General features: G+C 44.7%; 1 protein-coding gene across 2 annotated transcripts in view; it reads left to right on the top strand.

Annotated features, from left to right (window-relative positions):
• SGMS1 (sphingomyelin synthase 1) overlaps positions 1 to 27,355 on the top strand; it is a 278,326-nt gene that overhangs the window by 150,508 nt on the left and 100,463 nt on the right. For both annotated transcript variants that reach the window (XM_057308559.1, XM_048219012.2), the window contains 2 exons: positions 20,502 to 20,675; positions 22,626 to 22,706. The gene's annotated coding sequence lies outside the window, so the exon portion shown is untranslated. The remainder of the gene's footprint in view (positions 1 to 20,501; positions 20,676 to 22,625; positions 22,707 to 27,355) is intronic.

The following is a 27,355-nucleotide window of genomic DNA, read 5'->3' as shown; positions in this document are numbered from 1 at the left end:
GGAAGCATTGCCATCTGACGGGAGCGTGTAACCTGCATGTGCACCGCTCGGGACCCCAAGGAATCACACACTGTGTTGTGAACTTTAATCTTCTGTTTCTGAGAATCCCGTCCTGGATTAATGTTGCAGAAAAGGACCTGCCATCTGAGTTACTAACCTAGGGCGTGTAGCCCTCCCTGCCCCCCCCCCCCCAAGTCTGCATTGCTGCAGAGGGTCACAGTGTCCTGGAAACAGCGATATCTTTGGCATGACGCAAGCTCGTGAGTAATTGTTTAAGCATGTCTTACAGGTCTAAGCAAATGGTGGATGGAGTAAAAGTTGATTTAAAGTGGTAGAAAGCTCAGGTTACGATGATCAGAGTAGGGGTGACAATTGCCCAGTACAGATATGTACTTCGAAATCTTGGAAAAGAATTGTGTGCTTTAAATATTTGCCATGAAAAGAAGCAGAAACATAGCATGGTCAGTATGCCAGCCGCATTACTAGCTGTAGACTTTTACATAAGACAGTTATGATTAGAAATTTTAACATTAATGTTTGAAGGGCTGAGAGGAGTTCATATTTATTATGTTTTTTTAGTAACTGATTTGGAATTTTAATTTTATAAAATACGTGTGCATAACGGATCTTCACATTTAGTCACGAAGAAATGGCTGCTTTTAAAATACTGTAATGTTTACTTTGAATTGGCATTGGTGGAAATGGTTTCTAAGGAGGAAAATGGTTTGTGACCCAAGTTATAAATATATTTAGGCTTTTAGATTATTTAATCCAAAGCATTCACTATTTATTATTTTTTGCTCAAGGTTTGATAACATAGACTTTTCCCAGGGTTTTCTCGTTCTTTTCAGTTGTATTTTTCATGTAGTGAATGAACTTCTGAAAATTATATCAATGATATTTTTAATAAATGGAATTAATTTAGGTTGACAAGGAAAGTTCACTAATTTAAAAAGGACTTCTTAAGAAATCCTCTAGTAAAATGAAGAAAGCCTTTTTGATGTGGATCAGTCTTTTCGCTTTTTATGCAGGGGTTTTTAATCCTGGACCACTCCTTTGATAATTTATTTATATCACACTGAAAGATATGTTGGGTATTTTTGTTTTGACTGTATATATCTATTTCTACCTGTATTAGTTTGGGAAAGAAACCAAAATATAAGCAAAGATTATATAAGTAATAGCTAACTTACAGAGTCTTTTTCTTCCAACAGGTTTGGTGGAAAAATGTTAATTATTAATGGATTCATTTACAAACCCCTACACAGTCAGAAAAGCTACTACTAAAAAAAAATATTTGGAGGCGCGATTATCGTCCTGACATTCTCACATTCTGTGGGTTTCCCCTTCTGTCAAAATGAGCGAATCAAAATAAAATAAAACTGAGTGATCTTTCTCAGTGATGGGGCCCAGTGAATGGGCACGAGTAGCCAGGGGGTAGAGAGCAGGTAATGGGTATCCACTTGCAGTCCAGAGTCTGTTTTGAAACTCATTGCTCTCCTCAACTTTGTTTCCCGTGAAGAGCCTGTGAAGTTCCTAGTCTCATCAGGCAGGATAACCCAGAGCGATCTCACCGCCGTGGGTGTATAGATGTTGTTTCTTCTGTACTCCTTGCTGCATAATCAGCTATCCTGTGTCATCTCTGACATTGCTGTTTGCTTTATTTAGAAAATACTCTGTTAACAGTTCAGATCGTCTCTTCTCTGAAGGTAGCAGTATCTGCAGGTACGGTTCATGTCCTCAGGACTCTGTCGCTAATGAAAACCTGGGACCTCAAGGACTTCCAGGAGCTTCCTTCATTCACCAATTTTTGGTGTTGCTTTTACATTCTAGGCCCTCCTTTAGATACTTGAGGTAGTGAACCACTTTAGTTTTGTTTGTTTGTTAGTTTGTTTAAGATTTTATGTATTTATTTGAGAGACAGCACGAGTGGGCGGAGGGGCCGAGGCAGAGGGAGAAGCAGACTCCCTGCTGAGCAGGGAGCCCGATGTGGGACTCCATCCCAGGACCCCAGGATCATGACCTGAGCTGATGGCAGATGCTTCACCAACTGAGCCCCCCAGGTGCCCCTGAACCACTTTACACAAAAAACCCAAAAACCCAAACCTACACAGTGTAGCTTACGGCCTAGTGGGAGGAAGACTGTGGACAAAGCAGGTGAACAAGTGGAATGCAGGGTGCTGGATGACGGTCAGAGTCCTGGCCTGGCTACGGCTGAGGGGCGGACGGGAGCGGGCGCGCGTGCGAGTGTGAGAGGTGCCCCGTAGCGCAGTGTCAGGAGGGCAGGGGAGGCCGCAGTGTGAGGGTCACCTCCCAGTAAGGACCTGAAGGAGGAGGCCATGAGCCTGCTCTCTCGGGGGCAGGAAGACAGAGGCCCCGATGTCCTCACTCCAGATCCAGGAAGGCAGGCGCAGCCGTGCTCGAGTGCACACTGCTGGGTCAAAGCCAGATCGGTGACAGCCACACCCCTGCTCTCCGCCACCCACATGGCTTCAAAGAGAACTTTTTGTTCATCTCAAGAAGCTTCCCAGCTCCTAGCAAGATGTGTCCCACATCGTGAGTGTGAGGATTGAACCGTGTGTGTTCGAAAGCCGAAGTCCTACGGAGGGACGGAGGGAGATTGTTTTCTCTGCTTAGCTTGCAGAGCCCCAAGTTTATGTCCCCCTCCCTCAGGCCTCTTAAGAAGGTTAAAAAAGAACTTTCCAGGAACTACCCTTTCTGCTTTTCCTTTTCTCTATTTAAAGATTTTTTAAAATCACTTTGCTTTAAAAATATTCCTGTTTTCATTTTATTGGGGATGTTTCAGAAGAGTTGTGCTGAGATTGTGTAGAAGGCGACAGAAGGCGTAGCTTCCAGGGAGAGTGTACGGCAGTGACAGAGACCAGGGTCGGGGCAGCGTGTCCTCTGTCCCCTCCAGAGACACTGGCTCGTTCGCTGTGTTGTGAATGTGGGGTCAGGAAAAGGCAGTTTGCTGGGGTCATTGGGGGCGGTGTCCTGTTTCAGTCTGAATAACGACACCTTAAATTGGTATCGGATTAAAGGAAGGCCCCCCAGGGGCTTGGGGAGGAGATGCTGGTCCTGAGCCATCTCTCCCACGCCTCCCACAGCCCGCCAGGGAGGACAGCAAGGGACCGCCACTGCTGATGTCCCTCAAAGTCCGGCCGGATTTTGGGGTTCTTGTCACGATTTGAGTCTGTACATGCTGTTTTTCCTTCTTGCTCAGAATAAAGAAAAAAAATTTCTTTCTTCTTTTTGGATAAACTCTTTGTCAGCTAATGTGCCGTTGATGCTTTTGTGACTTTGATTTTAAATACTATTACGTCACCGTGATGCTCATTCTTAGATCCCGGACCAAAGTGATTGGCTGTGGGGTTTTCTAGGCAGACTCACAGAATTTCAGTGGCAACGAGGACTAGTTGAGTGTAACAATTAATGTTACAGTGTTGCCCCCCCCCCCCCCCCGAACGAGTTTGTGAGAGTGAATAAGTCAGTGTGTAGGCTGAGAGTTCGCCAAGGGGACCACACAGACTAATCGTTTTCCTTGGCACTGGCCGTTGAGCCCTTCTTGTTGAAGATGGAAGTGCACAGAGTGTAAGACTTGTCTTGTATTGATTCGGGTGACATTCGTCTTGTCCCAAAGATGTTTGCATATTTGGGTAACGTTTAAGGGTTACTGTCTGGAGTCAGTAAAGGTCCGGGGATCATTTATATTCTAGCACGATCTGCCACAGCTCTTGTCTCCTTTTGTCTTGGGTGCCACTCCGCCCACATTTATGGTTCCTGCTCCTTCAAAGTGCTGATTTGCGTGCGGCTCCCCTGGCCTCTCTACCTCATCATTGCGGCTCTCGGTGTCTGGTGCTGCCTGGATCGGCGTCTCCGCTCATCCACTCCAGCAACAGGCCTTGCATGTCTACTCTGTAGACCCTGTTCTAGGTACGGGGGGTAGGGCGTGGAGCCCCATGAGGTCCCTGCTCTTATTGTATTGGGGGGGGGGGAAGAGACGCGTGTGCCAGGTAATGGGGAGTTTTAGGAGGAAAAATAGAGCCGGGCAAGGGTGTGGAGTGATGGGGAAAACACCATCTTCAGCGTGGGGGTGTGTGAGTGCTGATGGGGCAAGCCTCAGACCCAGGCTCTCTGAGGGAACCGTGTTTCAGGCAGAGGAGCCTGCGTTGCAGAGACCGTCCAACAGAAGACACTCGGGCGTGGCTGGAGAGGAGCGGGCGGGGGCATCGCAGGGTAAGGCTGCAGAGAGGAGGTAAGCAGGGGCCGGGCCGCACAGGGCCTCTGAGGGGTGTGATGAGGACCCCTGCTCTTGCTCTTAGTGAGGCGAGAAGGTACCTGAGTTGTACGCAGAGAAGCGGAGCGGTCTGACTCGTGCCTTAAATCTTCAGGGTGCCCCATGAGGAGCGTCCTGGAGGGCACACAGGAGGTGCACGGAGACCAGTTAGGGGGCTCTTGCCAGAGTCTCGGCCAGCCGTGGACCCTTGGCGAGGGTGGGGGGACTAGTGAGGGGTGAGTAGGAAGGGGTCCGATTCTGAATACACCCCTAAAGAAGGGCAGTAGACTTTGGGTATGGTCAGGTGTGGATCTGGGAGAGAGGGGCCTGGCCTGAGCTGCTGGTGAGCTGCGTTACCGTTTCCTGAGGTGGGGGAGGAGGCAGGAAGGAAATGCCAGGGCTGCGGTCTTCATGAGTTCAAGTACATACCTGTTGGGTATCTAAGTGGGAATATCGTGGAAGCTGTTGGCTATCTGAACCTAGAGGTCGAGAGAACCCCATCTGGAGTTACCTTTTTACTGGGAGTTGTCTAGAAGGGATGGTGCTTCAACCGGGGGGATTGGATGAGGTCACCTGAAGTGCTCTGCACGTGTGGTGGGACCCCTGGGGCTCCTTGGGCCTCTAGAGGGGTCCGCAGAGTCACAGCTTTTTATACCAGTACTAAGACGCACAGTAGAGTAGCGATTTTCAGAGGTGACGTGGGACATCCCTGCAGAGCGAATGCAGACACAGATGTGGCGATCTGCTCTCGTCTGTGAAGCTGGATATTAATGTGAAGCTGGATATTAGAGAGATTGTCAAGAACGTAAAACACTGCCGCTGTTCATACTAAAGACATGTATTTTTGTTTTGGAAATGTATTTTTCATTAAAATATGTTACTTCTGTTGACGTGTAATGGGCTTATTGTTGCTTTTAGATGAATTCATAAATATTTTAAAATTTTCTCAATTCTCTATCACAGTAACTGTCTGCGGATATAGCCCTTGTAAATAAGAGCTTTTTGAGCTCCTTAATAATTTTTAAAAGTGTAAAGGGGTCATGAGAGCAAAACATTTGAGGACCGCTGACCTAGAGAGGAAACGGCAACAGGGAAGACATCTGAGAATTGAATGACCCTTTGGGCCCTTCTAGAGCTAAGGAAGAGCCCACAAAGGACAGCGAGAAGGAACCGCCAGAGGGAAGGACAGTGAAAGAGGACACTGGGGGCCAAGGAAAGTGAGTGTGTCCAACAGAAGCAAGAGGTCACCTGTGTCACGTGCTGCAGATAGGTCAGATTAAATGAGAACCAAGAACTGACCGTTGGCTTTAGCAATGTTGGAGGTCATTGATTTTGAAATGGATAATTTCAGTAGATGGGACAAGAGTAGGCTCAGGAGAAGAGAAGTGATTTGTATCTCAGTTAGATTCCTGAGAGTAGGAACTGGACCCAGCCTATCTCTTCACTTTGAGACTGGCCTTCAGATTTACCTTGCATGGGAACCCAGCCCCGGCAGACCAGCTTTGAGGCTGGAGCAGAGGATGTGAGCATGTGGTACTGGACAGAGTTGCCGAACGCCCTTTGCTGTGCGTGGGGTAATTGCCCCAGTTTGCATTCCCACCAGCAGTGTGAGAGGGTTCCCCTTTCTCCACATTCTTGGAGTTTACATAAAAACTTAAAAAACAAAAGGTTATATGGGTTATTTTTCCTAAAGCTAAGAAACATGGTTATAGGGGATTAGTTACTAAATAAGTTTTTCTTTCTTAAAATTACCGTGTCTTTCAAAAGGAATAATAGAACTTTTTTATATTTACTTCTTATATATTATTGATCAATATTAAATGTTATGTTTTTTAAATTTTTTATTTTTTTAAAGATTTTATTTATTTCAGACAGAGAGAGCGAGCACGAGTTGGGGGGAGCAGAGAGAGAAGCAGGCTCCTGGCTGAGCAGGGAGCCTCATGTGGGGCTTGATCCCAGGACCCTGGGATCATGACCTGAGCCGAAAGCAGATGCTTAACCAACTGAGCCACCCAGGCGCCCCTAATGTTATGTTTATAGGGGGAAAGAAGAGGTGTATTTTCCTCAAGTGAGGCTTAACCAGTTTATACTCAAGAACATTTATTTACACTTTAAGGTAACTGTTTATGTATATATCGCATCCATCAGACTGAGAACTTTTCATCAGTAGAGTGTGAGTTTTTTAGTTTTGTTTCTGTAGGGACTATCATCCTACCTGGAATACAGTAGGAATTTAATAAATGCTTTAGAAGGAGTAAGATGCTATAACATTTACATTTATGTTTTATAGTATGGTGTTAAAAGTAACCTATAAGTAGGATAAGTAAAATTAGATAAAACCTAAAGGACAGATTGCTTTTAATTCTAGGTTGGAACAAATGTTCCGAGACTATTTTGATAGGAAGCAGATAACAATACTCTTTCCCTTGCTTTGATTGGGTGGATATTTCAAGAATGGCATGACTAAACCAGATCCACACACCTTCTGTTTTTGAGGCTTTAGAAGTCCTCCAAGGTAATAAGAGAAATAGGTTTGACCTGTGAGAGACCGTATCTTCTTCAGAACTGATTCAAAGATAATTTTTTGTGAACTGTTTTTAAATTTGGGTATGATTGATACACTATATGATATATAAATTTTAAGTGAACACTTCAGTGAACCAACATTTCTCTTAGATAACATTTCCATCGCCCAGAAAGTCCTCTCGTGCCACGTCCAGTCATTCGTCCCACCTCAGAAATAAATGGTACTGTGATTTCTATGAACAGAGCTTAGTGTTGCCTCTTCTAGAACTTCGTGTACATGGAGTTATACAGAGTGTGCTCGTGTATCTGGCTTCTTTTGCTTCACTTAAAGGTGTTTTTGAGAATCATACTTCTTGTTACAAGTATCAGTAGGTTGTTTCTTAATGTTGATGAGTAGTATTCTGTGGTGTGAATTTATCTACTCTTCTGTTTGGGTGGGTTACATTTTTTGTCTCTTATGAACATAACTACCATGAACATTAACGTACAAGTCTCTTTGTGGACATATGTTTTCATTTCTTTTGCATATACTTAGAAGTACATCCCTGGATAAGTATATATTTAATCTTATAAAAAAATTATCAAACGTTTTCCTAAAGGAGTTCTATAGTTAAATATGCCCACCAGCAACGTATTTGATGCTCCAACATGCTCTGAGCCTTTGCCAACACTTGCTGTTGTCAGTCTTTTCAGTATCAGCATCAGCATTCTAGTGGGTATCATGTGGTACTTTGTGATTTCCTGTGATTTCTTTGATGATAATGATGTTGAAATTTTGTCATGTACTAATTGGCCATTCCTGTGTCTTCTTTTATGAAGTAATCTAGTCAGGTCTTCTGCTTTTTTAAAAACTGGGTTGTGTGACTTTTTTGTTCTTAACTTTTTATGTTTTTTAGTTCTGAAATTAGAGCTGTTCTTTATGTATTTTACATATAAGTTCTTTGTCAGTTATTTGTATTGTGAATATTTTCCAGCTGGTGGTTGTCCTTTTATTTTCTTAACCATGTCTTTCAAAAGACAGAAGTTTTAGTTTCGATGAAGTCCAGTTTATCAGGGTTTCTTTTTCCCAGAGTGCTTTGTCTAGACCATGGTCACAAAGATATTCTCCTATGTTTTCCTGCTTTATACTTTTAGCTTTTATGGTTAATTCTATGTGTGGTATGGAGGTGAGGATTCATTCCTTGTTCCATGTGGTTATCAGTTTGTTGCCGCCCAATTTGTTGGAAAGGCTATCCTTATACCCACTGAATTATTTTGGTACTTTGGTCAAAAAAATCAGTTGACCATAAGGCTGTACATCTGTTTTTGGCCTCTGTTATGCTTCACTGTTTATTCATCTGTCCTTACTCCTTTATTGTATTTTGTTGAGGAATTTTGCACATGTGTTTTTTTGAGTGATATACTTCTGTAGTTTTCTTTTATCATCTTTGTCTGGTTTTTCTATTGAGATCATGTTGATACATGCTTTCCACATGTTTATTTATCTGTGTCTTTGAACTTAAAATGCATGTTTGGTAGATCCTATGTAGTTGGGGATTGCCTTTTGTGTATTCTGACAGTCTTCGCCTTTTAATTGAAATGTTTAGTCGATTTACCATAATTATTGATGTGGTTAATTTTAGATCTACCGTTTTTTTGTTTCTTACTTGTCTCATCCTGTAGACATTTTTAATCCTGTATCCATTTTTCTAATTTCTCTTTGTTGAATTAGATAGGTTTAATTTCTCTCTTAGGTTTTCAGCTCTACCTCTTTACCTTGTTCTTGTAGTTTCTGTACAGATTACAATATTCATCTATAATAAGTCTTTTTTGAATGAAGATTTTACTACTTTGTGTAAAAAATGTATGAAACCTACAATATGGTTTCATTTTCCTCTTCTTGTTCATTGTACTGTCCTCATACATTTTATATCCGTATATGTTATGGGTACTAATACAGTTGCATAGCTTTTATACAGTATACATGGAGTATATATAAATAGTATGTGTACACACAGTTAATACAGTATCTGTAACAAGTAGGTCTTAAGGAAATTAGGGGGTTTTTCATGTCTACGTATACATTTACTTCTTCCAAGGCTCTTCATTCCTTTCTGTAGATTCAGATTTTCATCGGGTACCACTTCTGTTCTTCCTGGAGAGTTTCCCCCCGGCATTTCTCGCAGTGTGGGGCTATTGGCAACAGATTGTCTCAGTTTTCGCTTATATGAAGAGTCTTTATTTTTCCTTTATTTTTGGAGGGCTTTTGTTGTACATAGAATTCTAGATCGACAGTTTTTCTTTGTTTTTCCCCCCGTTCAGTTCTTTAAAGATGTTGTTTGCTGTCTTTCTGATGAGCTGTTGGCTGTATTCTTATTACTGTTCTCTGTCTTTTCTTCTCTGGTCACGTCTACACATTTTTGTTGTTGTATCTTTGGTTTTCATGGTTAGGTGACATTTTCTTGTGGCTAACTGAATATCCTGCTCTGGTATATTGCTGTTTTTACTCAATTTTGAATGTTTCTTCCCCATTCTCTCTCCTCTCCTCTAACATGTACATTAAATCACTTCATACTGCCCTCTGGTATTAGAAGCTCTTTTTTTTTTAAAATAAAGATTTTATTTATTTATTTGAGAGAGAGAGAGAGCTAGCGGTGGGGGAGAGGGCAGATGGAGAAGACGTGGACTCCCTGCTGAGCAGGGAGCCTGATGCGGGGCTTGATCCCAGGACCCCGGGGTTCACGACCTAAGCCAAAGGCAGGCATTTGATGACTGAGCCACCTAGGCGCCCCAGAAACTGTTTTTAAACCATTGTTTTTTTTTTCTCTGTGCTACAGCCTGGAGTATTTGTATTGACATGTCTTAAAGTTCACCAGTCCTTTGTCATTATTGTGTTATTGTGTCCACACTGATAATCTCTATATCTGATCTGTTGTTCATTTCAGATACTGTAGTTTTCAGTTCTAGAATTTCCATTTGGTTCTTTTTTTTTTCTTTCTTAAATCTCTTCTGAAACATCCTATTTCTTTACCCATTCTGTCATTCTGTAAATTCTTCAATATATTTAGCATTGTTATTTTAAAATCTTTGTCTTCTGATGCAATTTTCTGGGTTACGGGTAGGTCTGTTTCTGTGAACCGCTTTGACTATGGAGTTACATCTCCCATTTGTCTCACGTATGTATGAATTTTTGATCCTATGCCGGACATTGCAGATGCTATGTTGTAAAGATTCTGTTACGTTCCCCCAAGGCAGGTTGAGTTTTGTTCAAACAGGCAGTTGAATTAATGGCAAGTCAGCTTGCATAGTACAGAGGCTCGTCCTTAGGCTTCGCTGCATTCTCTTTTGCCTGTACTTCCCAGGAAATGTCTGCTCGCCAGGGGAAGTGGTCTTTGTGCCTTAAGCCAAGGTGCTGCTGTGGTTTCAAAGGAAAGTCTGAGGCCTTTATCAGGCCCCCTGGAGCGTCAGACTCTGAGATGGGTGGCTGTTGGAACTGGTCAGCTTCCTAAAAATGTTCCAACTGTTGTTATTTTCCTCAGGATCCTGGACTTGGCGTTCTCAGTTCAGTCAACAAATGTAGTATTGATTTGCAAATTTGGGACTTCACCCTTGATGGCTTCCTCATTTTGGGGACTTTCTTCCTCAATTTTCAGCCTCGCTGGCTGGCCCGTATTCTGACCAACAAGGCTGCGGTTTGCTCTTTTGAGCTCCATCTGCTGTGGCTTGGGTTGGTTTCCTCTCATGCGATAAGCCCTACAAATGTAAATTATCATCAAGTGCAATTCCCTTCCTTTCAAGGGCTAGCAGATAGTTTACTTTCCGCCTGGGTGTTTTCCCCTGCCTTCCGAGTTGATTTTTATATTCACCCACTGTTTATAATTGTTATTGGGTGGAGGTCGGCTCTGTCATTGGAAAACCAATCTCTGAAGGAATTTGTTGTGTGTGGTTTATTTCAGTCATTTATGAAGAGGTGTCAAACCTCTTTCATTTGGAGCCTGAAAATGTCCTCAAGTCATGTATAATGGATGAAACTGTTGTTGCTGGCCAATAGAGCATTATTTAAACACAAGACCGTGTTTATGAGATAGTGTTTATGAAAAGAAATGTAAGATGTTAAAACATAATCAAAGATGGGAAATTTGGTCATTATGCATAGGCTGATGTTAGATAACCATGTGAATTGAAATTAAACCTACTTAGGGCATGTACTTAGAGACCCCAGTATGTAAACATTGGAATTAAACTTCAGGTAACTACTAGGGCGTTCCTAATGTCTGCCTGGCAATTTCTGACCTGTATAGATAACCTTAAAGAGAGGAAACTTCACTTTTGAAGTTTCTCACCACTCTGAATTGGAATTGAAATAGGCTAGGTAAGTTTTGTGCAGTTTGCAGAGCCCAAGACCAGAGAGAAATTAGGCCAACTTAAAATATAGCGTGCTCCAGGAAAAGTGACAGTGTAGTTAGAAACTGAAATTAACACCACCAGCATTGCTACAGTTTTGCTTTTGTGTGACCACGTTCACGAAGGTAAGATGTGTCATCATCATATTGGTGGGAGTGGTGAACATTTAAGGTGGACAGAAACCTTTTTTTTTTTTTTTTTTTTTTTACTCTGTTGGCAACAGTATGTTAAATAGCAACAGCATTGCTGGTTTTACATTTTCTTTCTCTCTAATGTTTCTTTGGAAAAGATTTGAAGTATTATCTCATCAGCAGATTTTTTGTTTGAAATAACTTTTTTAAAAGCTCTTTACAAAAATATGTGATCATCATATAAAAAAGGAAATCCCGATGGCCCTTGAACAACATGGGATTTAGGGACACTGACCCCCTCCCCCCACACACACAGTTAAAAATCTACATGTTACTTTTGTCTCTCCAAAGCGTAACTGCTGTTGACCAGAAGCCTTCCCTATGACATAAACAGTAGATTAACATGTATTTTATATATTGTATGTATTGCATACAATGTGTCTTAAAATAAAGTGAGCTACAGAAAGGAAAATGTTATTGAGAAAATCATAAGATACATTTACTGTACTAGACTGTATTTCCTGAAAAACCCATGTGGTTTTGTGAGGGTCAACTGTACCAGTAGATAAAAAGGAAGAAAATGAAATTAATGCAAATCCCTCTGCCAGGTGCGACCACACTGGGGGGCATACATCATTTTAACTTATTCTTCTGTTTTAATTTACAAAAAATGGATCACTGTGTATATATTTTATGATTTTTTTTCTTAGTTCAAGCAGTTCCATATGTGTGTCAGTTTGTGCTTTTATATATGCTGTGTGTATCTATTTAAACAAAAAAGAAATGGTTCCGATACTTGTTTAAAATCCATCTAGCTAGCTAGCTTTGAATTTGCTAGGGCCTGGGTTAGGGAACTCTTTTTTTTTTTTTTTTCTTTCTTTTTGAGAGAGCGCTCACCTGCGAGCAGGGGGAGGGGCAGAGGGAGAATCCGAAGCAGACTTCCCGCCAAGCTCAGAGCCAGATGCAGGGCTCCATCTCACGACCCTGAGGTCATGACCTGAGCTGAAGTCAAGAGTCAGATGCCTAACCGACTGAGCCACCCAGGTGCTTCTGAGGAACATTTTATCGTTAACCGAAACCACGGTTGTTTTTGTAACTGATAAGCTTGAGAGAAAAGTGCTTTATAAAAGAGCTTCTACTTTGACGCAGAATGAGTTTCCTAATGGGTTTCCTGCCATTACTCTGCTTACTGGCACATGGACACTACCTTCTCTCTGGCTTTATCACATTGCACGTGGTACAGAGCTGCTCTGCAAAACTATGTTCTGCTGATTTGGTGACGACCAGGTGTATCTCAGTGCGGAGTGTGGTCTTGCAACCCCAAAGGCTTCTGTTTAGTCAGGATCTCAGTGCCAGCCTTGTACGTAGGTGTGGAACAAGGCGTCTTTCTGGAGTTCATAGTCTAGAAGGGAAGCCGACCTTGAGCTCGGGAGGCATTATCGGGGTGCCAAGGGTAGTGAAGAAGCTCAGCGTCATCGGCGTGCATGGCAAGTGTCTTGGAATGTCCGAGAGGAGCTTCTTGGGGGAAAAGATGTTTAGGTTGCCACCTTCCCAAGGAGCAACAGCTAGGGAGGAAAATGGCAGAGGAAAAGTCTGGGGCTGTTTTCCGGGTGTGCTTGTTTGCCTCTCTTCCTGACAATTTCCTTTTGCAGTCACTTTTGGAACATGGGGGCGATTTTTCCCATAATTGTCCATATAACACATGTCATCCATGTAAACTGTGCGGTAAGATGGGGCTGAACAGTTCTAGGAGTCATCACGGACACACTGTTTTACAGCCTGGTTCTTTGGATGTTCATGACTTGGGATAAACTAACAGTGAACAAATGAATCCCTTCAGTGTCTTCATCCAGGGGCGAGGCTGAGCCCCCCGCAGACTCGGAGCTTGTGGTGATGGCCCGGAGGTGCTTGCTGCCGGCTGGACGGCTGTGTCGCCGGGGCTAGCCGACTGCCACAGGAGGGCCAGGTCTGGCTGGGGACCTGTTTTTAGAGATGCGGCTCTGTCATCTGTGTGTCACCTGTGGTGCTTTCGCACTGTGACGGCAGAGCTGAGTAGTTGCAAAAGATACCACGTACCCTGCAAACCCGACACGCCGGTTCCAGAAAGTATCTGCTGACTGGTCAAGGCCTGATCCACGACCAGACGCCCCACATCACTTCTTTATTTTGGTTGGTGTTTCTTCCCGGATTCTCCACTGCCACTCGGCTGTTGGGTCTTCTCGTTGTCCCATATCTTTCTTCTCTCCCTTCCGACCAGTGACCCAGCTAAGCTAGCCAACCAGTGGGGTCAGACTGTGCCACCATCACCGCCAGCCTTTGTCTTCGGCTCTTCTCCACTGAAAGTTTTTTTTTTTTAATTGTTACTTATTTGCGAGCAAGAGAGTGAGTGGGGGAAGGAGCAGAGGGAGAGGATGAAGCAGACGCCACGCTAAGTGTGGAGCTCAGTGCAGGGCTCCATCCCATGGCCCTGAGATCATGACCTGAGCTGACACGAAGAGTCAGACGCTCAACCGACTGAGCCACCCAGGCGCCCCTCCACTTCACTTTTGATCATTGCTCACTCTCAGAAGCTTTTCCCATCACTTCTTGCTTCATCGAGGCCCAGAGGAGAAAAAGCACAAATTTTGGCTCCAAGAAAATGGTTTTTTTATTTGTTTATTTTAAGTAGACTCCACCCAGCATGGGGCTTGAACTCACAACCCTGAGATCAAGGGTCAGATGCTGTACTGACGGAGCCAGCTGGGTGCCCCTCCAAGAAAACTAAAGTTGAGCCCCTCCATTCGAAAGTAGGTTAACTTAGGCATGTCACTGTACTACTATGAACCTCAGGATCTTTTTCTGACAGTGGGGATCACATGCTGCATCAGGGTTGTTGCAAGGATGAGGCACGTACATGCTGTCGTATCTGTGATTCGTTCTTCTCTGCAAAACTGACCAGGCTGAATGACCAGCTTTCTTCACTTAAATGCATCTGTAAAGAAGTTAATTTTGTTTTTAAATTTATTGTGGAATAAATGTGGTTTGTTTTTATTTTGAAATTTTTGCTCAGATGAACACTGAGGAAACTCTTCTTATTAAGTATGGTTTAAATAGGAACGCACGAATCTCAGGTGATCTGCATTAAAGTATCTCTGTAGCTAAACCAAAAATCAGTGCCACTGGATGGAAGCCCATTTAATGTATTTTTGCAGAAAGCACTGTATTTTGAGAGTCCGCGAGAGTTCCCACGCTAAGTCAGGAGATCAGAGACCTTTTTCTTCCTGGCTGACCGAGTTGTGGGTCGTGTTTTGGTCCCTGTACATTCTGTGGTCGAAGTCTCATGCAGTTGGTCGCTGTACAGGCTCCAGCAGCCTGAAGGTCATGCGTACCACTGACGTGCGTGGGCTGGCATGTAAAAGCTGCGAAGCTACCGATGCCATGGAATGTTCTACCACGGATGGAACGTACTACGGTAGCAAAGGTTACTTGTGCCCATTTTGTGTATTTGGAAAGGAGATCGTGTTTTTAGATCCAACAAGGAGAAGAAAGTAGAGGAACGACCTTGTGTTTTAGATGCCACTTGATGGTGAGCAAGAAGAGCGTTCTCGAATGACTCACCCTGCAGACACTGTGCTGAGCTGTGTCATGTGTGTTCTTGGGTCCCTTTGGGTTTGGGTTTCCTTTTCTGTAAAAGAAATAGTTACCTTTTTCACAAAGATCTTGCCACCCATTTGGGCTCGACAGCGCTCTGTAGAGCCAGATGGGCGCGTGAATAACCCGTGTTCTCTGTAATTCCGCCCGTTATTCGCCCTCTGCCACGTGAGGATGTCAGCTTCGGTGAGTTCGGGCATTGAAACTTCGCGGAAAGAGCCCTGTGTGTGGGGAGCAGCGTGTCTGCAGTGTTAGCGTGACCGTGTCAGAGTGCACACGCATGTAGAACACAGGTATGTGAGGTCCTGTCCTGCTCGTACCCGGAGAGGCTGATGTTTGTGCTGAGGACAGAAGCCTGCCATTGGCAAGGGGGAGAAGAAGCCTTGATTCCTCCTTGCTTTGTCGTAAGCATATGCTTATTCTTGGACTGAGGAAAAGATGAGGAAGGAGAATGTGGAGTGAAGGACCACTTCTTTTTTTTTTTTAATTGCTTTTAGGCTGTGGAACGGTCCCGTGACTGGAGTCCAGGAGGGGTGCAACCCGGGGACAGAGGTCTAACCCCCTCTGTTTTGGTAACTCCTGCTGCTGGTGTCAGGGTGGTATCTGTACACACAAAAGCAAGTTGCTATTTATCCTAAACACAGAAGTTTCTAGGAGGAGGATGAACTCCGGTCTACATTCCTAACAGCCTACCAGATCACGCATTAGGGATCTCGCTGTCTGCAGTGTTCGCTTGTTCAGATGAGGTTCCTTCTGCCAGAGATACGAGGACGCATGACTTGTTTATGCCCAGACAGCCTCCGTGTATACAGCTCCTACCACAGGGCCTTGGCACAGGAGGGAACCCCAGAGCATCTATGGAATGGATCCGTGGGTTTAGGAGCACGGCTGTGTGAAGCAGTGGGATGGACATCCTTACGTAGTGTTTGTTCTGGGCCTCTTGATTTGCTTCCCTGGTTAACATTTATTTAAAAAAAAGAAAAAGTGGATCATTCCTAAGAAAAAGCAGCCTATTTTAGGGACATCTCTGTTTACTTAGAAAATACTATGCATTGCTTTTGAAAATGAATTGAACTTTTTTTTTTTTAAGATTTTTTATTTATTTATTTGACAGAGATAGAGACAGCCAGCGAAAGAGGGAACACAAGCAGGGGGAGTGGGAGAGGAAGAAGCAGGCTCATAGTGGAGGAGCCTGACGTGGGGCTCGATCCCGTAACGCCGGGATCACGCCCTGAGCCGAAGGCAGACGCTTAACCGCTGTGCCACCCAGGCGCCCCGAAAATGAATTGAACTTTTAATATGACTGTTTCCTCAATGTCATTTTTTTTCTCTTGCCCCAGAGCTTGCTTTTTACAAGTAGGAGCTTTCTAGTGTCATGGAAAGTTCGTTCCCATTTTTGTCCTTACAGAATATCTGATACCACTGATTTCATTAGTCCTGGCTTGAAGCTAAAGTTTGATAGACTTGGGTATAAAGAAGCCTGGGAAACAGGAGGTCCAGGTTGTGCTTCTGAGCGACCCTGAATGGGTAGGTCACTTAAAGTGTGGGTCCGTGTGTCAGCACCTGTTGCCGAGAGGCGAGGACTAAATTAATGAGGATTTTCCAGCTTTTCTTTCCACACTTTTCTGCTGGTAGCAAGATGGCCTGTTGAGGTAAGAGGTCCCTGGCTCACCGAGTCAGTCTTAGCCACATGCTCTGCTTGAGAACCGTTACTTGAGTTAATTTGTAAAAGCTATTGGTACTTGCTTAGAAGATTTTAGAATATTTATATTTGGGGATTGGGGGGCACGGCTGGGTGACTCAGTTGTTTAAGCATCTGCCTTCGGCTCAGGTCATGATCTCAGGGTCCTGAGTCCTGCTTCGGGCTCCCTGCTCAGTGGGGAGTCTGCTTTTCCCTCTCCCCCGCTTGTGCGCGCGCACGCTCTCTCCCCTCAATAAATAAATAAATAAATAAATAAAATCTTTAAAAAAGCAAAAATAAAACAACAGCAACAAGAAGAATATTTATATTTGGATTTAAAGGGCCCATATTAGCAAAATTTAGATGGAACTTTGAATGTTTTCATTTCTCCTGTTCTCAAAACCACTAATATAGAAAGTCTGCAGCTCGTCTGTCTGAACATGAGTTTTATGAAGTGTTCAGGCGTGTTACATCACCTTTAAAATACTGTTTTGTTCCAAGTGTTTTATGAGGGGTAGGATCCTAGCAGAGTTCCTGTGATGATCGAAATCCTCTTGCTGTTTCGGTGTGTCAGTGTTGGCATGCTGAGTAGTTTTGCAGGGCAGCTGGGTGACCACATCACCGTTTGTAAGACTGTTATTTCCTTGGTAAACATGTTCCATGACATCCTGTAAATGGCAAGAATGGGGTAAGAGGACATGTGTGGTAAGGGAGGGGACGGAGGGTCCGAGGCAGAGACAGCTGCATGAGAGGGTGCACGCCAGTGGATGGGCCCCCTCTCTTGGGCCCTGGCCCTCGGCCTCCCTCAGAAGCGTCAGGGACTCACATTGCGCTTCCCTTCTGTATGAGTTAGCTGTAGTCACAGAACGCTCCAGAACGCTGTCACTCCAAACAGAGTGGCTTCATCAGGGTGTCAGCTGTCTCAGGGTTTCGGTGGGTCAGGGGTCCGGTTGTGATTCAGCTGGGTGCAACTTGAAGGCCGAGGTCAAGACGTCAGCCAGGGCTGCTGTGTTCCCTGAAGCTCAACCGGGGAAGGGTTTCCTTGCAAGCTTACGTGATCGTTGGCAATTTCTTGTGGGCTCTCAGACCGAGGGCCTCGGTTTCCTATTAACCGTGAGCTGGAGGCTGCCCTCACGTGGCTCTTCTTCAGAGCCAGCAAGGTGGCAACCTTGTAGCAGAATGTAGCAGTCTTACATATGTGAGGTAAGCAAGGGTAGCCCATCATTTTTGCTTATTCCACTGGTTACAAGAGAATCTCAGGCCCTGCCCTGCTCAAGGGGCAGGTGTGACACAGCTGTGGGTAAGGAAAGACAGGGACATGGGGTCATTTTAGAGGCGGCCACATTTGAGGCTGTCTGGGAGTGTGGATTCTTTGTGTCCTTCCTCTCCTGTCTGCATTTTCCCTCTTCACTAGGAGCATGCTTCTGGTCCCTTCTGCCTTCTTTCTTCACCCAGCCTGCAGAGAATTCTGTAACTGTGGGTGGCGTTTCCTCCTCTCTTCTGCTGTAGAGATGCAAGGGAAGGTAGCAGGAGGCTCTGCCTCGGTGAGCAGCTCCCAGGCGGTCAGGGCCCTGCCTGCATGGCTGGTATTTTGAGTGTGTGACACATTCCCTAGCCGGTGTTTCTAGGTCATAATGTGCTCTTTATAAAGGACCCGAGTGGGGTCTTCCCAGCTTTTGTGTTTCGTGGTCAGCGCTGTCTTTAAGCAAGTGCTGACCTTCCTAGTGAGTTCACTTTCCCAGTGTTTTCCTCTTAGGGGTTCTCGCAGTGACCGTGCTTTAGATTTTAATTTAGAATCGTTAGTGGTTTTGGTCGTTTCACTCTTTGGCCCCGTTAACTGATCTTTGGTATCATTATCTCTTCAGTCATCTGGGGGTGTTTCTTGCCTTTCTCCCGCCTGCTCCTGGTCTGGGTCTGAGTCAGTCTTCAAGGACCGCTCTTCCTCATTGCCGAGCAGACAGTGTGGTGTCGTGGTTGAGAACCAGGAGCAAAGCCAGACCACCGGGGTTTGAATCCCAGCTCTGCCGCTTATTAGTTGAGCAGTCTCAAGTGCGTGCTTCCACTTGTTTCTTTGTGACGAGTATTAACATTTTTGAGTTTTCTACTGGCCAGCAGATCTCCGATCCGAGCAGCTGCCGCCCTCACTTGCTCCCACGATGGATACGCGTTGATAATAGGAGCACTTTGCTCCTCATTACGAAATGAAACGTTTCTTCAAGCCTTTTTCTGGCCTCCTGGTAATGGCGGAACCTATTTGAGCTTACGAGGACACCTCCCTTTTTTGGTGACATTGCTCTGCCACCTGCTTCGCCGCCTCAGGATGAGGATTGCGGAGTGTTTTGTTTGCCTTGAGCTTTACGAAACTGTTTGCAGGCATGATGTCCTCCAGCCCCCATCAGAACAAAGGGGACTTTCTCTCCCTCTCCCTCTGCCCCTCCCCCTGCTTGCGTGCTCTCTTTCTCAAATAAATAAGTAAATCTTAAAAAAAACAAAACAAAACAGGAGTGTGTTCTTTTCGGCTTTTACGTGACTGTTGTGAAATCGTAACATTGTATAAGCAGCATGATTAAGAAGTACTGGGCTGTGAGCAGCCTCAGCTGGGAGTTCCACATTCACTGAATTGCTTGTATTCTGGTGATGCTACCACCGCCCTGCGTTCTTGGAAATGCACTTCACCTCCACCACCTTATAACCCCTTCCCCGCCTCAGTACCTGGCACAGTGTCTGCTGCCAAATGGATAGTTCATTCACGCCACTTGTCGAAGTCACTTAGTCTTTTGAATAACCATAGTGATGGCAGATGACCAACTTTGAGGAGGAACTTGATTCCGCAAACCTATTAAAATGTTTTCCATTAAAGCGAAGAATGTGGGTCTTGTCATGAGACAGATTTTCTTGCGGGCATTGTATGCTGGTTTTGAAGGTAAAAGAGGAGTGTCAGCCTATTGCGAGCAGTCAGCATCATTGGAGTGAGTCCCAAAGAGGATGACGTAGGAGGGGTCAAGGAGCACTTTTTTTCAGATAGAAACTTCTGTTTAAAAGTTGCTGTTGCTGGGGCACCTGGGTGGCTCTGTCAATTGAGCGTCTGCCTTCAGCTCAGATCATGATCCCATGGTCGGGGGATCGAGTCCTGCATCTGGCTCCCTGCTCAGCAGGGAGTCTGCTTCTCCCTCTCCCTCTGCCCCTCCCCCTTGCTTATGTGCACGCTCTCTCTCTCTCTCTCTCTCAAATGAATAAATTAAAAAAAAAAAAAGTTGCTGTTGCCTCTCCTGTGGGTTTTTTTTTTTTCCTTGAAAGCCTGGCTGACAAGTCCATGCTGTTGTTGATGAGGCCGTGATATGAAGCTAGCCATGGCAATGGGCTGCCTGCTCTTCTCAGTGCGGCTGTCTTCCCCACACATGCCCGCTGAGTACTTGGCATTGCACACCAGGAGAATTAGCACTGATGGAAATGATTCATTCCCTCTTTCAAGAATTTATCATCAAAAAAAAAAAAAAAAAAAAAGAAACACAGTGCTGGTCTGCAGAATTCTCCAAATGCACAGCCAGAGGCTTCTTTGTGCACGTTAGTAAAGACGGTCCGCTAGGATGGGCGTTCTTGTTGGACACTCCGCGCAGAACAACTTGGGAAAGTTTGATGTTCTTGTCAGAAGACTCCCAAATGCTCACATAAGGGAAAGGGTCTGAATTTAATGGACTGTAAACGGGACTTGCAATTGTGGCCGTGAATTTAATAGATGCCCATACTTGCCATTCGTAAACACTGTAATTGCTGTATGTCTTACAGACGTGTTCTGTGGTGGGCACTGTATATGCATTCTCTCTAACCTACATAACTTCTCCCCACAGTATGTGTCATTGTCCTTCTCTTCCAGGCCTGGAAACTGAGTTTTGGAAGGATTCAGTATCGGACAAACATCACTCCAGGGGAACACAGCAGAGGTGTAGTTCCAGCCTATCTGTCCAGCCCTAGTCCAACCTTCTCTGCTGTCCATGGTTTTGAAAGTCTTCTGCTCCGGGTGACCAGCATAGAAAGCTCTTGCTAGCTGGTGAGCACGGGGCTCCTTCCTCTCGGTGTTGGGTATAATCCCTAAGTCCCTGACTTTTGAGTCCTTCCCTGCTAACTCTTAGTGATGTTGGTAAGTTCTATCCTTTTTCCTAGGAGGCTCTCTGGATTGATGTGGCATTTGTTCCATTCTCTCCTTTCTCTGTGGCCCCTGACTCTCACCCCCACTCCCCCTACACACGCAGACACACACACACCCTTCAGGTTTGGAAAACTTGAGCCTTCTATTTTTATACCTGAGGTGACAGTGTCTCTTCATAATTAATATGAATCACTTCTCTCTGAACGACGACACTGAGGCTTTGGGTGAGGAAGAGTAACAGGGGCCCATCTTGTGAGTCTGACCCACTTGGAGCCATATATTCTTTTTTTTTTTTTTTTTTGATGTAAAGTTCCATGATTCATTACTTGCATATAACACCCAGTGCTCCATGCAATACGTGCCCTCCTTAATACCCATCACCAGCCTATCCCAATCCCCCACCCCCTCCCCTCTGAAGCCCTCGGTTTGTTTCCCAGAGTCCATAGTCTCTCATGGTTCATTCCGCCTTCTGATTACCCCCCCTTCATTCTTCCCTTCCTTCTCCTACCGATCTTCTTGTTTCTTATGTTCCATAAATGAGTGAAACCATATGATAATTGTATTTCTCTGCTTGACTTATTTCGCTTAGCATTATCCTCCAGTCCCGTCCATGTTTCAGCAAATGTTGAGAAATCGTTCCATATGTTCTTCACATAAAATGAGCAATAGTTGCATTTTACCTGGTGGAAGTGGGGTGTTTTCATTTGGGGCTCTTCTGTGAAGGGGAAGAAAGCAGAACTTCTTGCCCCTAGGTTGTGGATCCTAAAATGTTATGAAATTAAAAAACAAAAGTAAAGCATTGTTCAGAGTGCCTTGCTCTTGGAAGAGGGAAGGCCCTTTGCTGGGCATATAACATTACTCCATGAATTATATGAATCTCCAATATATGAACTGGACATATGGATAAGTTAGCAAGTCTGGTCATTGAGCACAGGTGTCCCAGGTCCTCGGATGATACCCTTATTGGATCAAAGCATGCTTGACTCGGCAGATTTTATCTTTCATCTTATTTAATCCTCTGAACCCCACACAGTGTAGTGGGGAGCATTGGATCGTCTTTTGGAAAAGCAGAAATTGAGGTGGGGAAGAGATGAATGGACTTTGCCAAGGTCGCGTGGCGAGTAGGATGTAGGACTTTGAACCAAGGTTTTCTCTGTGTGGTATCCTTCTGTTTGTGTTGGTGGTTTGGGTTCCCTAATGATTGATCTTTCCTGTTCTGTAAGTTTTAAACAACGTGGGAAATAGAGCATGGATCAGATGGGAACCAGCATAGACAGCTGCTTGATTACCGGTAAACCGGGACCGGAGACCTCACAAGCGTCTCTGAACCTACAGTGTGCGTTTGACTCCAGCAGCCTTGACCTCTAGACCTCCGGTACCAGCTGGGCTTGTGGAGCGCTGCAGGGAGCCCCAGGCTGACCTGCTCGGCGCTCCGCATGGCTGAGCCCTCAGCCAGTGCTTCCTCTCACGCTCCCAGGCAGATCTGTCACTCACCTCCCAGAAGAGTGCAAGGAGGGGCCAGGGCCGGGAGAAAGAAAGCTGGCTTAGTCTGATACTGCTTCCTCCCAGGAAACAGACTAAAATCTCTTCTCAAAAACCATAAGGCAGGGCATTGGAGGCGCTCTACACCCCAAACTCCAGCAGTCGAAATACTGCTCTTTAAATCTTTTTTTTTCTCTTGGGGTGCTCTCTCTTGTTACTGTGTCCTTCCTTTTTGATTTTGAAGGGAAAGGAAGAGATGACTATTTTTCTCTCTGTTTTGGTTATAAAGAGAGGAAAAGATGAATGTAGAAATCCAGAAATGGTCTTGCTGAGACCTGTGACTGATCAGACCCCTTCTCCTCGTGACAGGTGATGGAAGTGTGCTGGAGCAATGGGAGAAGCTGGTAACTTCTAGGAAGCCAAGATGACCAGAATTGTTTTAAATCATCAGTAAGTAAAATTTTCTTAGCCCATTGGAAGTCTTTTGATTACCAGTAAACGTTCTCTGAGAAACCACAGTAAAAGAGTAGCTCAATCAAACAGCTAAAAAGTCTGAATGAGAAAATGTTTAAAAAATAAATATCCAGACACTTCAAAAAATTGATGCTGACATTTGTGCAATTATTGTGTCTCGGTAAGCGTGTCCTTTTAAGTTGGGTGTAGCAGTTGGGCAGACAGAGCATAAGTACTTAAAGGATGAAAGGAGGATTCCTTTTATATTAACTTTGGAATAGCCCTTCTCAAATACAGACATTCTCGTTCCCATTGGTTCAGTGAGCACCACGGCTTACCGACCATGGGTGCACATGTTTTGGGAAGTCCACGTGAATAAGCTTGGTGAATACGAATCAAATTGAGCTCTTTGTCCGCTCCCTCTCCACATCCCTCTTTGAGTCAATCTATCTCATTTTTTATACATCGGAGGCCATTACTGGTTGCTTATGATCTGACAGTTGAATGTAGTTGCTTCTGCTTTCATTATGAGAATGACAATGTTAGGATGTGGGGTTGCCGAGTGAAAAGATTGTATATTTCTGAGTCAGACATTCCCCGGCCTGACGCTCGCCTTTATGCTTTAATAGCACTTACGCAGCCTCTCAACCTCTGTGTGTTGGACTCGATCATCCCTCTCATGAGAAGAAAGACCGGGGGTCATACGCTGTGCTCTGACTGGTGCCTATGGGGCCACAATAAAAGTACAGCTTACCCTTGAGCAGCCCGGATTTGAACACACAGGTCCACTCGTATGTGGATTTTGTATCGTATGGTCCTTTAAATGTATTTTCTCTTCCTTGGGATTTCCTCTGTAACGTTTTCTCCAGCTTGTTGTAAAAATACAGTCTATAATACGTAGAGCGTACAGGTCCCGTGTTCTTGGCCTGTTGATGTCATCGGTAAGGCTTCAGTCAACAGTGGGAGATCAGAAGTTAAGTTTCAGGAGAGTCCAAAGTTACTCTCGGATTTTTGATTGTGTTGGAAGTTGGTGCCCCCACCCAGTGTGGTTCGAGGGTGGCCTGTAGTTGCTTTCCTTCCTTATATTTATATCGTGATGTACAGTGGACAAGCCCATATTTGACTCAGACTGACCAGCTCCACCTCCTTGGCTTCTGTCAGGCTGTGGGGGTCGGTATTGCGGGCATTGATGTGCAGACAAATGTTAAGAGCTGGCCAGCCAGGAGGAGGTACCGGGAGGGGGGATCGAGGGAGAACGGAGGGAGGATAGAGAGAGAACTGGAGCGAGGATGAGGGGGAGGGCAGAGGGAGGATGGGAGGAAGGATGGAGGGAGGATGGAAGGGAGGATTGAAGGGAGGATGGAGGGAGGATGGAAGGGAGGTTGAAGGGAGGATGGGAAGGGGGTTGGGAGTGGGGACGGGAGGGAGGACTGAAGGGAGGATGGTGGGAGCACAGACAGGGTTGTAGTGTTTTTGATTTCTGTGGTGTAAATACTCCCCACGTGGCTGATTTCCCACCAACAAGGTCAGTGCAAGCAGAGCTGAGAAGTGGTGGGCAGGTGCACCCCAGGCACCGTTTAATACCAGCCACATACGGTAGTGCAAGGAACACAAGCATAAACCATAGTAAAATAGGAAGTGGTGAGTTTTGAGTATTTACTACCTTTACTTTTAGTCTAATTTATTTTAATCATATGTTTATGTAATTTAACTTTTAACAATGGCTGCGTTGAATACATGGCTTGCCGGAAGCCTCGAGAGTCTGACAGTCTGCCCCCGGGGGCTGGTAGGACAGCGCTGGGCGTGGATTTCCTGTGGCGAAGACATCCTTAAGCCACAGTTCTTCAGTTATCTGTCTCGGCCCTGGTGGTACACGTTTGGGGTTGGGTTGGTCAAAGCAAGGTTTGCTTTTGAATCTGTGCTTGGAAGCTCGCGTTGCCATGCTCACCTGGCTTCTGGAACTGAAGAGAAGCCCTGAGACCAGTTTCGAGCATCAACCACTTTTCTTAGACGTGTGACCAGAGCTCTTCGGGTATTAACCCAGCTCTACTTGCCACGGCACCCTGGCCTCTCCGGCTGTGGAGTGACCGTGGCTGCAGCCAGTCAGACTGTCCGCTCCCTTCTGAGTTGTCCCTTCGCTGTGCTCCCTTGAACCTGCGTCGCGTCAGGTGGGGACACTTCGGGGACCAGCAGCCAGCATTCCTCCTCACCCACTGTGGCAGGTAGCTTTGCTTTTGTTCAGAAATTAAGTTTTAATGAAAGTGACTTGTCTCCAGAGAGAGAGAAACAAAACAGGACAATATCTGGGCGGTTTGGAATTCACACCGGCTTGATGAAAAGCAAGTGAAGTGGAGTGCAGAGCGGACGCTGGATCAGGTAGCCCGCTGCTGCCTTCCGCGTGCTGGCGGCCCTTTCGAAGGGAACAATTGGAGCCTGAAATTGCTAAGTAACAGCTCAGATTGTGGTGGTTGTTTTTATTTTAAATCTCACCCACCTAGCTCTCAAAACACGTTCTTTATTGAACCTAAAAAAAAAAATGCCTTGGATATTTCAAAACATTCGTTGGTGTCAGTTCCCTGCAGCTGACTTACATAATCTTAAGACATTTATTTCCCTTATTTCCTCCTAAAACAATAGATATTTACAGTTTCTACTGAGTCAAGGACGGACTTGGATTATTGCAAAAGCAATTCTTGTCCCTTTCACACTAAAGCCAATGGATGGAAATCTGAGACACTTGCCTCTGGATGAAGAAATATTGACCCGTGTCTCAATCCAGATGAATCAGGGTGTCTTTGGCCACACTGAAAGCAGACTTAGGACATAACCAACAGAACAGCCTCGCCACACATACAATATTCTGATTTATTATTTCTCTCCCCAGAAGACACCTGCTGCTGTTTCTGGACATCCCCAGTGTAGACGAGTGTTTGATTAGAGAGCTGTCAGGTGTGTGGTCCTCAGACGTGCAAATGTTCCAGCCATGGATGGTGTGCCATCCGCACACTCAGTGGTGTGCTCAGTACATGGGAGTCCTGGGTTACGAGGGTCAGTTCCAGTACAAATAAGACAGGCTCATCCCAAACATAGAAAGCCGTGATTCCAAAACAGATGTGGCCGATGTGATAAGAGATACGTTAACTATTCTGGAAACCACCTGGAGAGAGAAATTACCTGTGTGGCAGGAGTGGCGAGGTCAAGGACACTTTGAGGAGCAGATGATGTTTGCAGTGGGTATTTAATGATTAATGCCTTTTAATTAAAATACCAATTTTAAAAAATTATAAAAGTTAACCATGCTAATTGGAAAGAACTTTAAAACTGTGAAAATTATTAAGAATAGGAAATTCATCAATATTATCACCATCTAGAGATACCATTATTAACCTTGTGGGTTTTTTTTTTTTTTTGGTTTGGTTTTGGTTTTTTTTGTTTTTTGTTTTTGTATTCTGCCATACTCTTTCTAAGCCTGGATGAGATACGTACTTTTTTTCTTCCTAAACTGGGTTATTTGTTATAAACATTGTTTTGACACCTAATTTGATTGACAGGATACGGAAACCATGCCACATTAATAAATAGACACCGACATCCTGTTTGTCATTGTTACAGAGCATTTCACGTGTTACTCTGTTACGTGGTCTGTGATCTATTTAACCAGTTCCCCAGGAGTGGACATTTTGGTTGTTCTCCACTTCTCATTCTAGAAAGCACACTAGGGTGAACATCCTTGTGCATGCATAGGGTGCACCTCCCCAGTTCTGTGGGCAGGATCTTTGAACAGAGTTGGGGCAGTGCTGAGGGAACATTCTAGCTAGAAGAAAGAGTGTGAGAAGAGAGGCAGAGGTGGGAAAGAAAGATCTCAGTCTGGGGATAGGCTGGAATTGTAGTTGAGCAGAATGCTAAGAGAGGAGAAGGGGCGCTAATTGGGGCTATAGGTGGAAGATGGGGCTCTTCTATGCCAAGCCCTTTAGTCATTCTCAGTTAGGAGCCAGATTGGAATCTACAGCCTAGTTCAAACGAAGATTCTGAGTATCTTCAGTTTTCCTTAAGTTTCCTTACCTGGGGAAGAAGTAATTAATTAATTTTTATAGATAATAGATAATTAGATATTAGTTATAGATAATAGATAACTAATAGTTTTGCTTTCCAAAACTTCTTGAGAGCCTTAAGAAACCAACAAATCGGGGAGTGAATAATTAATGGAAGTCGGGAAGAGTGTGTGTGTGTGTGTATAGAAAAACTGTAAGATTACAGGAGACTGTGGTTTTGAAAAGTAAAGGAAACAACATTAATTCATGTATTTTATACACTTATTAACAAACTATGGACAAAATGTAAAAACAGTTTGGGAAAGATATGGATTTGGAGACAAGTATCGTAATTTAATAATAATACTGTCTTCTATTTACTAAGTGCTTTTTTGTGCTTGTATGTTTTAAATACATCGTTTTACCTAATTTCTCAAAAACATTCTCAGGAAGAGTGCAGGATTGTCTCCATTTTGCAGGTGAAACGGAGGCCTCCAAGGCTGGCTTTGGGGAGGTGACACCAGACTTGGAGTTGGAGTTCAGGGGCTGCTAGGGCCTTGGGCAGGTCCGAGGACTTTGCTGGGGGGGTTGTAAGGCCATAGTAAGACCTGGAAG

The sequence above is a fragment of the Ursus arctos genome, unplaced genomic scaffold, assembly GCF_023065955.2.
Source record: "Ursus arctos isolate Adak ecotype North America unplaced genomic scaffold, UrsArc2.0 scaffold_7, whole genome shotgun sequence".
NCBI classification, from domain to species: Eukaryota; Metazoa; Chordata; class Mammalia; order Carnivora; family Ursidae; genus Ursus; species Ursus arctos.
This window is presented reverse-complemented; position numbering and strand designations above follow the sequence as displayed.